A 15,193-nucleotide genomic window follows, 5' to 3' on the forward strand; every position below is an offset into this window, starting at 1 on the left:
GACAGACATCTGAGCCCTGTGATCTGGATGGTACTGGCTCAGTACAGCAATATGTGTCACCCACGTCCCAGGCTGGGCAGTGACACTGGATTGCCCAGCTTTGCAGAAGCAGGAGAGAGGGGGGGTATGAAGATGAGTTCAGCCCTGGATTGCTCCCTCCCAAACCACTCCTGCTGTTGAGAGGGTAGTGAGCAAAGAAGCAAAGAAAGGAGAGGAGAAGTTGTGGGGTGGTGAGGAGATCTGGAAGCACTGTACCCCAAGAGTTCTCTTCTTCACACGACCACCAAGGTGGTCATCATGCCTGGTCATCATGGCTCCGGGCAGACCCGTGGTGTTAGCGTCTCTGCCTTGTAATACGTACATGGCAGTGACTTTCAGATGTCTTCTTATGGGATGGTTCCTCTTCAAAGGAATTTCAGGTGTTACTAAATGTGTAAGAGGGGTATTTGGGGGCAACGAACCTCTGAACCCCTGAAACAAATTCAACATGCAATGACACTCCTGTTTTTGCAGCCTCGTGCTTATACATGGTTTCCCTCTCACCAGCTGCGGTGGCTGTCCTCGAGATGGCATTTCAACTCCCTGCCCCTTCAGAGGCCCCTCCTCCAGCTGCCCCCCCTTCACTGGTTTCCATCTACTCCCCATGATGTTTGTTGCTGACTGCACCTGCATTCTGGCTGCTTTGTTTGGAAAAAGGGGTTATGATTTATCATGCAGATGGTCACACAGTTCGCCTACTTTAGAGAAAGATGAAAAGGAATTTTACTTTTGTCTCATTTACTTCACTTACTGTTCAGATTCCCTGAATGGCATCCTAGTTTGGAGTGCAGGCATTCTTCCTCCTCAGTAGCCCCGTCTCAGACGGGATTTCCTCCAGTCTCTGAAATTGAAATGATGAAGCATCTACCAGAAGATGAGCTTGACATTTTCTTCTTTCAAAATGGGTGATTGGCCATGTTTTTTTTTAGGAGGACTTGAGTTCCTGATGTCTTCCTTGTCATCAGGCTGCTGTTCCACTGCCTGTGCTGACCCACATTCAGTGACACCCCGACAGCTCTGTCCTGCACTCCCACTTAGTCTGAAAGGCTGTGTAAATCTCTATGTTGCCAACATATAGGTAGGAGGTGTTTATCAAGGCATAAGCATCCATTTCTTCTTCTGACTGTGAACAGAAACCCAAAGAAGTAAGAGGACACAATCTGAGTTGGAAGAGCTACAGATCATTTCCTTCATGATACTTGTTTTTTTTTTTTTTTTCCCTGCATGAACTGAAAGAGAATTATCCCTGGTATGCAAATTGAAACTGAACACATTAGTAGCAAGAGGTAACTGGGAAAGGGAAACGAGTTTGCCCTGGTAAGAGGCACACGGGTGGGTACCTGCGCCCTGGATGGAGAATATGACCGCATACTTCCGGTGCCTCCGCGGGAAGAAAGATTTCCTCTGCAGCTAACACGACCACTAGTTCTGGCTTTTTAAAATGCCCCATTCCAGGCACCCTACATTATGTGTGCCTCCTGAGGGAAGCATGAAACACCGCCTATGCAGAATTTTTGCCAGAAATTCCAACCTGAAATTTGGTCAAGTCTGGATTTAAGTATCAAATTATAGGATAGGAGTGCCGTGTAATGAACAAATATATCTCGTGTTTGTCCCTGCTCCCTGTCTCAGAGCTTCAAAAACTCTTGGAATTCACCCATTGGTGGGAGCATTTTGTTATGCTAATGAGGAGATCTTGGTGGCTCTTAGATGGCTTCAGGATGAGGCTGGTCACCAGAAAGACCAACACCGGGATTAGGCTGGACCCCTGCTGTCCTCTCTAGTGGAGCTTTCCTTTTTACATTGGCATTTTAAACCACATTTGAAGGCTTTGAAAAGTCCTGCAGAAATGAAACCCCATCAGCCAAGCTGGACTCAAAGTTTCCCAATCTACTGGCCTGTGGAGCACTTTCTTCTTGTCACACATATTAAACTCCATGGAATAGAGTTCTCTAAATTACCCGTTTAGGAAACAAACCATCCATTTGATTTAGCACAGAAATTTTCTTTAAAAGATCTTTTCTGAGAGGATTAAGAAAAAGAAAATACAGCATTCTTTTTGCTTTTATGAATTACCAAAAAATGAAATGCATTGAATTAGAAAAGATTTAGGAAGAAATCAGCTTTTTCAAAAGAATGTCATTTCCTATTATATTCTGTTGTACACTGAGCAATGTATCCTTACCTGAAAAATTTGGAAATGATTTACTAAATTTACAAAGCAGTTTTAAATATTTAGCCATGGCTCTGACTGATTTTAGGGGAAAGAAAAGAATCAAGACTTGATTATTAAGAAAATTGAAAAATTCTTTTATGTCCATCTTGTTAGTTAGTCCTTTGGTTCAACTTGAGGTAATTTTGCACACTGATAGTCTGTCTACCCATCATCTGAAATTTTAATAAATACGTAGTTTATATTTTCATTCATATCATTTAAAAAATGTGAGTTTTTTTCCACATCATTAAAAAATGTTGAACAAGGCAATTCTCAAGTCTGAATCCTGTGACACATCACTAATGAACCGAATGAATTAACTGATCCAATCATACATCAACCTACCCATGTTCATCTCCATTCAACCACATTGCTTACATATTATCAGGATTTTGTCAAACGTTTTTCTGATATCAACATTTTCTGCATCAACAGCATTTCTCTGAGCTACTGGTCTAACAACCATTCCAAAAAAGGAAATGAGGTTAATCTAAAATGGTTTGTACTCAGTGAGCCTATCAAAGCTCATAGCAATCACACTGGTCTTAAAATAATCTATTCATGTTAGTTGCCTGAGATTGAAATCATATGGTACTCAGCCTTTTCCTTCTTTATGGAAAGTGAAATAGGGTTTGCCCTTTTTTTTTTTTTTTTTTGTCTTTTGGTCCTCTCCTGGTCTCCATTATTCTCCAAGGTTGTTGCTAGGGGTTGATTCTACCATTAGCCTCAGGGATGATTTGTCTAAATCAGGAAATTAGAATTCATTTTAGAGCACTCATTATTTTCTTACATTCTATCTGTATCAAGGTCCAATCCCCTCTAACCAATATGCATTGTGATTTTGTTGTTGTTGTTCCAAAGTAATGTCTTTGAAAGAGAATGCAAATTCCATACTTGCTTTTTGCCATCCATCAACACTATAGTATAGGTTTCCACAGCATATCTATCTCTTCTTTATATGTTTTTCAAGTAAAGTTGATATGATCCATCCTATAGCTTGGAACTGCAAAAAAGTAGTCATGGCTATTTTTCAGAGTCAAATGCATATGAAATTAGCAAGGCACACAGTTCTTCTTGAACACCTGCCCAACCCATATTCCTGTCCCAGGGTTTTATAAGGTAAAGGGTGCTATTTTTATTTTGTGTAGATGCTGTTGGAGATGCTCTTATCTACCGACTTGCTCTACCTGTTCTTACACTGGTTTGTTGCCCTTATGCACTGCTGGGATGGTGCTTCTGCTAGTTCAGTGCCTCTGGGATGGACAATTCTGGATCCTCAAGTATTGTGCTCCATTCTTGGTCTTCCAAGACTAGAGTCTTTGGATTCATCCTCATAAACCATACATTGTCCAAAGAAGTCTGCAACAGCTGGATCAGATAGTCCATCTGAACTAAGCTACCTTTTAGGCCAGAAAGAGTCCTTTCCTCAAGATCCCCCAGATTCTGGTGTGAGCCCAGATCTCAGCCACATTCCCTTCCCTCATGATGAGTTCTCTTCTAGACCCTTCATGCTTTTCTTGCAGACATCAGTCAGAACATGCCAGATCCAAGAAGGTGGGAGTTGAGCTCTTGCCCTGGTCTCCAGGAGAAGTTGACCAGTATTTGAGCTCTGCAAACCACAGGAGAGGGGGCACCCTTTGCCAGGACACAAAGGCTCCAAGCCACTCACTCCCAAGGCAAAGGGGGCTTGGACTCCATATATTTGAATGATCAAGACAGTCATGACCATGAGATCCTATCTTGCTCAAAGGGATCTTCCAGTATCTACCTAGAAGGCAGCTCTTGAATTGGAGTTTCTCTAGTTAAAGTTCTGCCTATCCAGCACTTGCTGTTTGAACATAACTAAAGGCAGACATTTAAATTGCCTTCAGTGTTGTTGTTGTTGTTTTAACAAGCTTAGCTCATTTGAAAGTTTGGCTTTCTTCCTTCTCTTTTTAGAACTCTGATAAATAGAGTTCTATCACACACTAGTGGGAGAAGGAGGAGAACCATATTAATCTGGGTAGGCTAGGCTATGCTAACAAAGATACCTAAACATAAAATGGCAATAATACGGAAGCTTATTTCTCACTCATGTGATGGTACTAGGCTGGTCAATAAGTCATTGGGGCAGTCCTCCTCCCCTTGGCCACCCAGGAACCAGGCTTATGAGGACTCTCATCTACAATGTGTGGCATGTCAAGAATGTATCTTATACCTTACTTTTTATATGTGTGTATATATATAACTACTTATTTTGAAATAATTTCAAACTCACAGGAAGTTACAAAAAATAGCATAGTGAGTTCCTATACTTCCCTTAGTGACCCTTAGTGATTATATCTTACTTAAGCATAGTACATTATCAGAACCAGGAAACTGACAGTGATACAATAAAATTAACTCAGGTATAGACCTTATTTGGCTTTCACCAGATTGTACATACATTTTAAAAAATCTGTCTTACTTTAATCCAATGTTGTATGTAGGTGCCTGATAGTGTGTGTGTGTTTCAGCCCACTGTAGTGGGCTCCCAGGGGCTGTCTGGATAGCTGAATGGCCTCTATCACTCCCAAGTACTTCTTCCATCTAGCCAGCAGCTAGCCATATGATCTCACTTCTATTCCTGCCTCCTTATATCTTCATCCAAATCCATTCTAGCAGTATTCACCCTTGACTCACATAGATCAGAGGAGATAATTTTCTCAACATCCAGTCACCAATTTGTTTAAAGACGATTGTGTCTGATGTACAATAGACACTGTTTCCTCCCACCAAAAGTCTGATGCCAATTGAATTGGAAGTTAATGTTTGCATTTTTCAAAATTTATGTTCAATTTTTTCCTTCTTCCTCTTATCCAATGGCCCAATAACCCCGAAAACAGAATTGGTTCCTTTTGAAGCCTCTGGTGGATAATGGCAGCATTTTATTGGGTTTTAGTTTTCATTTTCAGTGTAATACAATGATCTGGAGAAAATACTTCCATCTGTATTTGCAGCTCTATGGCACCTCCTTGCCACTGAAAATACTTTTCTTAAACTGCACAGGAGAGTTTAAACAATTGTGCAGTTCCTAAAACTGCCCACTTTGTTGCCAAGAAGTCTTCTTCTGGCTGGAGTCCAAAGTGGTGGCCTCAGCTACCTTTCTGGAGCCCGGTTTCCGACATGGCACTCTCTCACTCTTAATAAATGGTTTGAACATCTAAAGTAGCCACAAGGATTCCTGGCATTTGTCAGAGGCGGAAATCCGCATGGCAGACTGAGAGAGTCATAAAATCTTTGTTTTAGTTTGGACTCGTTTAAAAACTGGAAAGAAATTAAAAACGTTTTTTTTCTTATGTGGTCACGGAGGTTTCCTCTTAAGAGGTGGGAATTCTACCAGGATGTGATGTATAGGGAAAATGACCATTGGAGTTTTGTTTTTATGCTTTGTTTGGCTCATCTGTGGAAGTGTGGATCTGCTAGGCTTCTTCTGAGTGCGCATGAGCCCCTTCCCTCCAGTCAAAGCCCTGTGTCTGATATGAATTCTCATCAAATATTGAGAAACATTTAATTAAGCAGTTGGCAAACGTGCTTTAGAACGTGCCTTCCGTTGTGTGCAAACATCCATCCCTACATTCTCATGTTTGTGGATTCTCTTTGTCTTCCAGAAACACTAGCGTCTGTCCAAACCTTTCAGACCCAAGGGTGTAACTTTTGGTTTGTGGTCTCATCTCTCAGTGTCTCTCATTTCAACAACACACAGAAGCTCAGAAAGGTCTGCTGGAAAGGGAAGAAACCGTTTCTCCCCTCTGCTTTCCAAGTTGCTGTGTTCCAGACCCAGTGGAAGGCATGAGATTCCGTGGCTTTGGGGTGTGGTGATCCCCGCCTTACTGGACAATACGAATTGATGGATTAGAGACCTGCAGACTATTTATGAAACCATAGTTTAAACTAAGAACGATGTTAGCAGACACAGCTTCAGGCATTGAATGAAATTGAACCTGAAGTTACATGAGAGGTGATTTCTTATAATGAAAAAATTCCTTTGTTTGGAGCTTTAATCTACCCAAAGTCAGCTAACAGCATGATTAAGACTCTTTCATCCATCAGACCCTTCCTGAATGTCTCCACCTTGGGCTAGACTATATGTTTGATTCTGAGGATACAGTCCTGGGAGCCAGTCCTTGAGAAGGTCCTGGTCATGGGTGACAGGCATGACAGCCTGTGTGCTGAGGTCTGTGAACAGATGTAGGACAAGCCAGTGGGGGAACAGAGAGGGGCTGGAGAAGGGTTGGAGATGGGCAAGAGGTGTTGGAAGCTGTTTTTAAGATGAAATAAGGCACGGCCTGAATCTTGAAGGAGGAGTTAGCCTGATGGGCATTTAGAGAAAACGAGAGTACGGAAAACTTGGTTGTGTGAGAGAGGAGCAGTGGTTTGGAGATGGAGGAGGTTGAAGTTAGGGAGGCTGCCACACGAAGAGCTAGCCTAAGGATGTTTAATGTTCTCTTCTGTAGGCACTACCCGGTGACTATAAAAGTTGAGGCCCAGGCATGACGTGGGCCAATGTGTAGTTTAGAATTACCTACATGTGCATTCTTTATGGCAATTAATAGATGGTCCATGTGATGTAAAAACAGGAAGTCAATTAGGTCAACATGGTCTTATGGATGAAAGCTTATTAGTTAAAGCATCCTGACAACCTTCAGTAGTTCATTCTTTCAACATAGGAATTATGGATGAAGATGTGCTTCTAGAAGAAGTGTCATTGATGTTCTCTTGTGCAACAGGGGAATCCATTCTGCTCGCTCTCCAATTGCTCTTGTCCTATGGAAAAAGAAATCAGTAAAACTTTGAGTGGAGGTAAAAAAGACAGAAATTTTGAAAGTTTGAGTGGAAATACTTACACATTTCCCGTACAGAAATTAGAATAGAATGTTTTCTAGGTAGCAGAATTTATATGCCTCTGTACCTGTACAGAAAAATTTTTCTCAATAAAAAAATCTTACAGTCTGGGGACATCTGGGTGGCTCAGTAGGTTAGGTGTCTGCTTTGTTTCAGGTCATGATCCCAGGGTCCTGGGATCGAGCCCCATGTCTTGTTCCCTGCTCAGTGGGAAGCCTGCTTCTCCCTCTCCCTCTGCCCTCCCCCCCAAACTCTCTCTCTCCCTCTCTGTCTCTCTCACTCACTCTTGCTCTCAAGTAAATAAAATCTTTAAAACAATATTATGGTCTATTGAAATGACTGTTGAGAAGATGCTAATGATTTAAGATTTGTTAACCATAAAAAGTGATCTTGAAGAAAGTTGCTGTAGTTTTATAAAAAAGATAAAAAGGTAACAAGACCAAATTAAAGAAAATATATTTTTTAGAAAAAAATATTAGTGGTATGACATTCAAGAGAGACCTAGCTAAGGAACGAATCAGAGCAAGTAAATATGATATGATAAGAATATGATAAGAATAATTCTACTTATGTTATTTCTCAGCATTCTGATAATCAATATAAAGAAGGTTTTAGGGCACCTTCATGGCTCAGTAGGTTAATCATCTGCCTTCCGTTCAGGTCATGATCTCTGGGCCCTGGGATGGAGCCCCTCATCACATCAGACTCCCTGCTCAGTGGGGAGTCTGCTTCTCCCTCTCCCTCTGTACTCTTTCCTGCTCATGCTCTCTCTCTCTCTCAAGTAAATAAATAAATAAATAAATAAAATCTTTTAAAAAATATAAAGTAGGCTTGAGTTTGATTTATACTACACAGGTATATATTACTTACAATTTTAGAAAGTTTATTTTTGAAAGTAGTCTTTGAATTGAACTATTTGGCAGATCCAACAAAACAGTAACACCAATTTGCAAGTCAATAAAAAAATAGTTCAACACGACATAACTTTGATTGTTTTAATGACCATTTCCTTCTAAAAGTGTCCCAGGTAAGGGTGATAAATTGCTTAAAATTTTTTTTTTCCCTTTTCTATCACTAAGGTTTAGGTTTACAAGTGTAGAAACTCTCAACAGTACCAGCTTCAGCAAGGGGTTGTCTTCCGTTTTTCTTTTTTGTAAAGTCAGGGATCAACTGTCCAGGGCCTGTGAGCAAGTCCTGCCCCTTGCCCTGACTCATCCAGTGTCGGGAATTTGCATCGCCAAGTCTGGTTGTTCCAGCTGCAGCCACATGAGGAAATTGCAGTCCACCAGAAGGAGGGCAGAGGAAAAAGAGAGATCGGTCATGGGCCGGTTGTCTTTTAAGGAAGTTTCCAGAAATCATCTCATTACCTCACTGTTTGCTTTCATCACCTTGGCCAGAATTTAGTCACAGGGGCATGCTTACCTGAAAAGGAGTCTGGGAAATCCAAAATTGGTCATGGCTGGTGGTGGATCAAGGTTAAAATAAGGGATTTATTACTCTGGAAGAAGGATAGTACTTAACAGTGGTCCCTGCCTCACACTCTCCCTGCAAATTCATGCCACCCTCCCCCAACCCCAGGCTGACTAGTTTGGTTAGGGAACGCTCTTCATCTGTGCTTTCTAAGTATGCCAAAGATGGGTCCTTAATACCCCAAGACTGCATTACTATTCCTTACAACATTTCTCTGAATCTCTCTTTTCATTTGAAGATTCATGCAAATTTTGATATTATTCTATAATATTTCTATATTTGATTTAAAATACAAACTGTGTCAAAGTTAGGTAGGGTAGAAAAAGTAAACACTAGGAAAATACACCTATTTTGTCTGTGGCTGATTTGAGGAAAAACTGTTTCTCTAACCTTGGATGGCTCAACTATCCAAAGGGTATTCATATTTTAACAGGGCTCTCCAAATTCTTTTTTTTTTTAAATGATTTTATTTATTAATTTAACAGAAAGAGACACAGAGAGAGAAGGAACACAAGCAGGGGGAGTGGGAGAAGGAGAAGCAGGCTTCCCGCTTAGCAGGGAGCCAGATGTGGGGCTCGATCCGAGGACCCTGGGATCATAACCTGAGCTGAAGGCAGATGCTTAAAGACTGAGCCACCCAGGTGCCCCAGGGCTCTCCAAATTCTAAAGAAACACATTTTTTTCTGGTGGAATTCAGGTGAATGGGAAGGTATTGTGGACATGGGACTCCCCAACCCTCTCCTCACACCTCCCAGATAGATAGCCCTTGGCCATGAATTTTATCTGTGTCTGTGACTCATCCAGGTTTTGATAGACAAAGAATTTACTTCTTTAATTCACTGTTTAAAAGAAGGAAGCAGAAGCGAACTAAAGTTCTGAAGGAGGAGGCCTGGAAACCACGCGTTCTCTATGTGTTGTTCGTGTCAATATTTAGAATTCCTGTGTCAATTTTTTGGAACTTTGAACACCCCTTGCATCCATCCACTAATTATTATCACACTTAGCCACGGCATGCACAGCCTTCCTTACAAGGAAATTGTACAGTAATTATGAGGCAACTTGCCTACCATCCCCTTGTTGAGAGGTCGATGTTAAATCTTAGTAACTAAGACTTCAGCTTCTGTTGGAACCTAATAGATAAAATACAGCGGTACCTATCAGGAATCCTCAGTGTGGGTGGGAAATATTTATTCGTTCATAGTATCTTGATCATGGGCCTACTTGTGCCACTCCTGCGCTGGGCCTGGGACAGACTGGTGATCCAGAGCAAGCATTGATGTCAGCTCTGTCATAGACCGGACACTCACATGAGATTCAAATAATTAATTTTAATAAAAGCGATGAAGGAAAATATAGCCTCTGAAAGACTGCACGGTAAAGATGCACCCACTCTGGGGGACCGGCAAGGCCTGCCCGAGGGGCTTCATCCACAGGGTGACAAGTTTGGGGCATAGTGTTTTCATGGCAGATGCACTGCCTGTGTGGAGGCCTCTGAGGCTGAAAAGACTTTGATTTTTTAAAAGAACTTCACGCCAGCCACCTTAAAGAATTACTGAAGAGTTTAAGCAGAGAGATGATATAGTTCGATTTGCCTCGTTCAAAGACCCTGGGGGTTGGTGACATTGGCTTGGGTAGGCGGGCACATGGGCTCAGGTCAAGTGGAAGCTGAAGCAAAGGTGAAGACAGGTGGGTGTCTTCATGAAAGGATGCAGGACCTAAAATCGACAGGGCTGGAGTGTGGACACGACGGGTGTATGCTGGGAGGAAGAGACGGAGAGAGGAGGAGTCGCACATTTATGTAGGAAAATGGCAGTGGGTGGTGGTGCCACATACCATGATAGGGAGCACGGGGGAGGAGAATGAAGGACGGGCTTGACAGGAAGATCACGAGTTCATAGGATTTAAGAGGTCAGTGAACCCAACTGTTGCAGATTCCCAGGCCCAGAAAAAAGAAATGGTTCCACCGGAGGCCTTACTCTTTGAAGTGTGTGCCAGGGACCAGCAGCATAGGCTTTGATCGGAAGCTTGTTAGAAATGCAAATGTTCATGCCCTCCCAGACCCACTGAACTACATTTTAACAGGATTCGCCGAGTGAGCTGTATAGAAAAGATTCTAACTTAATACATGGCAAAGCTGGATTAATACTGAGCTAAACATATGATTTAGAATAAATATTCCTGTTTGTTTTTTAAACTTTACTTATCTGCATGGGTTAGGAGTGATACCCAAGTTAAAAAGGTAAGTTGAAGGTGGTCATTCATTTAGGGATACTTTATTTAATGGACAAAGGGCTACTAATGTTTTACCTATAATATTAAGGAAGGAAGCTGGAGGAGAAAGAAGGGGAGAAAGAGAACAGGCAAGATCTTCAAAGGCCATGTATGCAATGGATTATTCACAATTTGTGAATTTGGGATGGGAAAGAACTGGCCAAGTCAACTCGGCGTTACATATTGTGGACCCAGGCTTCGGTATATTCTTTAGAACGGACTCAAAACTTCCAAATTCCTTTTGCTTTCATGAGTTTCCTTTTCAGGAAGGGGTATTGGTGGTGATGGTGGATTTCTAAATGTTGCTCAAATAACCAGCACTATAAAAATTCTCAGCAAGAGAGTTCCTTTTGTCTTTGTTATTTATGAAGCCCCACTGGGCAGGAATTCTAGCTAACACTTGGCCTTGTGCCGGCACGTCTACCTCCTTGTTGGTGCTCAAGTACGAAACCCCAGCACAGATGTAGAATTCAGAAATGATGCATAACTGTGTACGTTATCTAGTGTTACATGACAAATTACTGCAAAATTTAATGGCTTAACACACAAACCTTTCTTGTCTCTTAGTTTCTGTGGATAGGTGATCTGAGTTTGACCTAGCTCCGTGCCTCTGGTTTGAATCTCTCATGAGTTTCCTACTGAGCTGTTGATTGGGGATGAGATTTCATCTGTGGGGGGTCACCTGCTCCTAAACCCACTCAGGTATTTGCTGGCAGCCCTCAGTCTCTTGCCACATGGGCCTTTCCATCGGGTTCCTGCCTTATACCATGGCAGCCGGTTTCCCTAGGACAAGCAATCCATGAGAAAGAAGGTACTTAAGGTAGAAGGAAAAATCTTTTTATAACCTAATCCAGACTGGTCACCTGATTGCTTCTGTCATATTCTACTTTTTAGAAACAGTTCAGTCAGTTCAGCCCACACTCAGGGGGAGGGGACTGCACAAGGGTGTGGCTATGCAGGGGTAGGTGCTCCCAGGAGCCTCTTAGAGGCTGCCCGCTACACAAGACTATTTTCTTCTTCATATATACTCTTACCAGAGTGATATGATACTTAAAGATTCTTGTCCAATGAATCCTTTTCTCCTGACCAGTGCAGGGTGTTGGGTTTTTGCCCCAAAGTTTCCAAGGAGAGACTGAGTTTACTACTTTTTTACACATGAATGGGAGAGTACCAGAAAGCCTGTTGAGGACATCTGAAAGGGCTGAGAGGCGGGGATGCAGGCAAGAGGGAAGAGATGGGCAACTGTCCAGGCCGGCAGGCCTCTCCTCCATCGGCCACCTCTCACAATCCGGGGCCTTGAATTCCATAGGGAATGTCTTCTCCTGTTCATTTCTTCCCTCTTATCTGCTTTAATAGCGGAGCAAATCCCGAACCTAGGCAGACCTCTTCTCTCATTCCATTCCTTGCATTGCTGAAGGCCCGACTCAAAGTACCAGCTCAGGCCCAACTCAAAGTACCAGCTCCCCCCGCCAGGGCTCATTCTAGACCCTGGCCTCTCTCTTCCTGTGCTGCTCTAGACCGTCATGACTGCTAGCCAGCACGTGCCTCCCATGCGTGGGGTGCTATGGACACCACTATAGGCAAAAGGGACCTTTCCCTTGTGCTTAAGGACCTCACAGTCCATTTGGAGAGACAGATACTGATCAAATGACCACATAAAGAAATGTACAACTGCTACAAAAAAAGTGGACCAGGAATGCAGAGACCTAAGTCAGTCTGCAGGTTTGGGCAAGGACTCCAAAGGCACAATTATGCAGTCTTAGGAGGGGAGCAGAGTTGGCTGGGTGTGACAAAGAGGACTTGGGTGGTGGCAAACCCAGGATAAAATTGAGAGTAGTCCTGGGGCAGCACCCGGGTGGGTCAGTCGGTTAAGCATCTGCCTTCAGCTCGGGTCATGATGTCTGAGGCCCTGGGGTGGAACCCCACATCGGGTTCCCTGCTCAGTGGGGGAGTCTGCTTCTCCTGCACCCTCTACACCCCCCACTTGTGCTTTCTCTCTCTCAAATAAATAAAAACTTTAAAAAGGGGGGGGGGCTTGAGAGTAACCCTTTAGAAAAAGGGAAGAGGTCCTAGGAGCCTGGAACAAAGATCAGGGGGAGTAGTCTGTGACCCACAGGGGGGATGCTTCATTTCACGTGTGTTATGGAGTGACAAATGGGAAAGACCAGAACAACCCTTCACCTAAGGCCAGCTTGGGGGTAGAACATGGAATTCCCAGCTTCCCATGAAGGTGGCAGATCTCAGAGGTATGAGGTCCTCCGAGGTTTTGTGTCAAAGTCCCGAAGTGATGTGGACAGAGTCTTTACACTTGAGTTCGCTCCCTGCCATTGTCCCGTTCCTCCAGAACTGAGAACTCTTCCTGGACTATCTGATGTGCTTCTTGCCTCTGTCTCTGGCTCTATCTCTCCTTGTCCTTCCTTCCATGCTCTGCCCTGATCAGAGCTTCCCGCATTGTCATATGATGTGTCATTCTGTGGACACACCCCCTGAGAATCTTTGCACTTTGCAGCCTTCCCACTTGGAATGGTCCCCCCTCTCCTGCAAATGCCCTTTCTCAGAGTGGGACCAGAGATGTAATTTGTGGGGCTCAGTGCAAAATGAAAATGGCAGTCCCCTGGGTTTAAAAGCAGGAAAGGAGCTTGTTCCCTTCTTCTTGCACTTTCTCCTTTGATCGTTGCGAGGTTTTTATTTGCTATTTAACGTCACGCTTCCTTGGGCATGAAGAAAGTTGTAGGCCAAGTACAGACCCTTGCAGGCTCCTAGGGCTCAGGCCCAACTCTGCACCTCCCTGCGCTAGTGCCACAGCCCTTGACGGGCACAGACACTGAGAAGGCATCCTCCAACATATGCTCCATTGCCCACCACACATTCCTTACCAAACATTCATTTACCAAATAAAATGAAGATAGAATTACTAAGAATTTTAATATGGCAACTGCAAAGTAGTAATCTCTGAGTAGAGGGCCTCTTTTGAGCACAGGGTCCTACATGACTGCAGGGTCTCAGGGACCTGCTCAGATCACGGGATCTAAAATCACCCCATTCTATACACATGGTGCAAGGTGCACCCCATCACATCACCCTGTTGTGTGTCCCTGAGAGTAATATTATGTTCCAAAAGTATCCCTTTAATCTGCTTTCTCTTTTTGCTGTCTGCTTCCACCAGAAAAATGTAAACTTTACAAAAGCTTGTCCTAATGATCTCCGTGCCTAGTGTGGGAGCTGGCACATGCAAGACCGTCAATAAATATTTGTTGATTGAATAAATAAACGTATAAGGGAATTTATTGAGCATAGCTTTAAGTAAATTTGCTGTTTCTCCTAGCTCATGCAACCTGGCAACGCGACAGAACCTTCCAGTTAATTGCTTCTCAGTCTTTATTTGGGGTTTCCATCGGAACCCGGGTGTTCCTGCCTATGTCAAGTTTGACATAAAGGCCAGTCCAATCTTACCTCTGCCTTGAAAATTGTTCCTGAATTCCTCTGGCCCATGGGTGTTTTCTCTCTTTGCTGGTCTTCTGGCCTTTCTTATTGGCACTGTGCCTCAGAGCTGACAGAAGGAACACAAGGAAGCCCTGGCATCGGAGTGACCTGCTGTTTCTCAGTTTCATCAACATCATGGCTGGCCTTCCTGGTGCCCCCGTGCTCTCCTTCTTGGTCTTCCTGCCCACAGTGCAGGAGGCTCCGCTTGCCCAGGTCACCCACCAGGCACCGTGACGACAATCACCTCCCATGTTGCCGAGCAACTGCTGCTCGCCTCAGTGAAGCTGGATTCTTGGAAAGTTCCCGAGTATACCAAGATCTCCTGTTCCCTGTAATGAATATAGGCAGTCATTCCTCAAGATGAATGCTAAGGAGCTTAAATATTATAGCTTTGAAAAGTTACACATTTAGTGCATTATTTATGACAAGTGTGCCATTAATGGAGGCTTAGAAGCTTTTTTAGTTAGCAGAGAGTTTTATACTAAAAAATAATGCAGCATGAAAACTACCAGGAGGGTGTCTCCACCATAGCTACAAATGATTTCAAACTGTTCTATTTCATAGATGAAATGAAAAGATATAGAGATGAAATAATCCTCCAGTTTTCTTTTCTTTTCTTTTTTAAAAGATTTTATTTATTTACTTGACAGTAAGAGAGAGAGAGAGCATAAGCAGGGGAGTGGCAGGCAGAAGGAGAGGGAGAAGTAGGCTCCTTGCTGAGCAGAGAGCCCTACATGGGGCTCCATCCCAGAACCCTGGGATCATGACCTGACTGAAGGCAGACCCCTAACTGACTGAGCCACCCAGCCACTGTAATACTCCATTTTTTAAAAAAAATAAAGATTATTTATT

General features: G+C 43.2%; 1 long non-coding RNA gene across 1 annotated transcript; it reads right to left on the reverse strand.

Annotated features, from left to right (window-relative positions):
• Nucleotides 1-5,140: 5,140 nt before the first annotated feature.
• LOC101681431 lies at nucleotides 5,141-14,571 on the reverse strand. The gene is made up of 3 exons (XR_201153.3): nucleotides 14,312-14,571; nucleotides 8,233-8,373; nucleotides 5,141-7,039 (listed from the first exon to the last, which is right to left on the reverse strand). It is a non-coding gene; the product is annotated as an uncharacterized LOC101681431 (long non-coding RNA).
• Between the last annotated feature and the right edge of the window lie 622 nt (nucleotides 14,572-15,193).

The sequence above is a fragment of the Mustela putorius genome, unplaced genomic scaffold, assembly GCF_011764305.1.
Source record: "Mustela putorius furo isolate JIRA1106 unplaced genomic scaffold, ASM1176430v1.1 tig00000876_pilon_pilon_pilon, whole genome shotgun sequence".
NCBI lineage: Eukaryota > Metazoa > Chordata > Mammalia > Carnivora > Mustelidae > Mustela > Mustela putorius.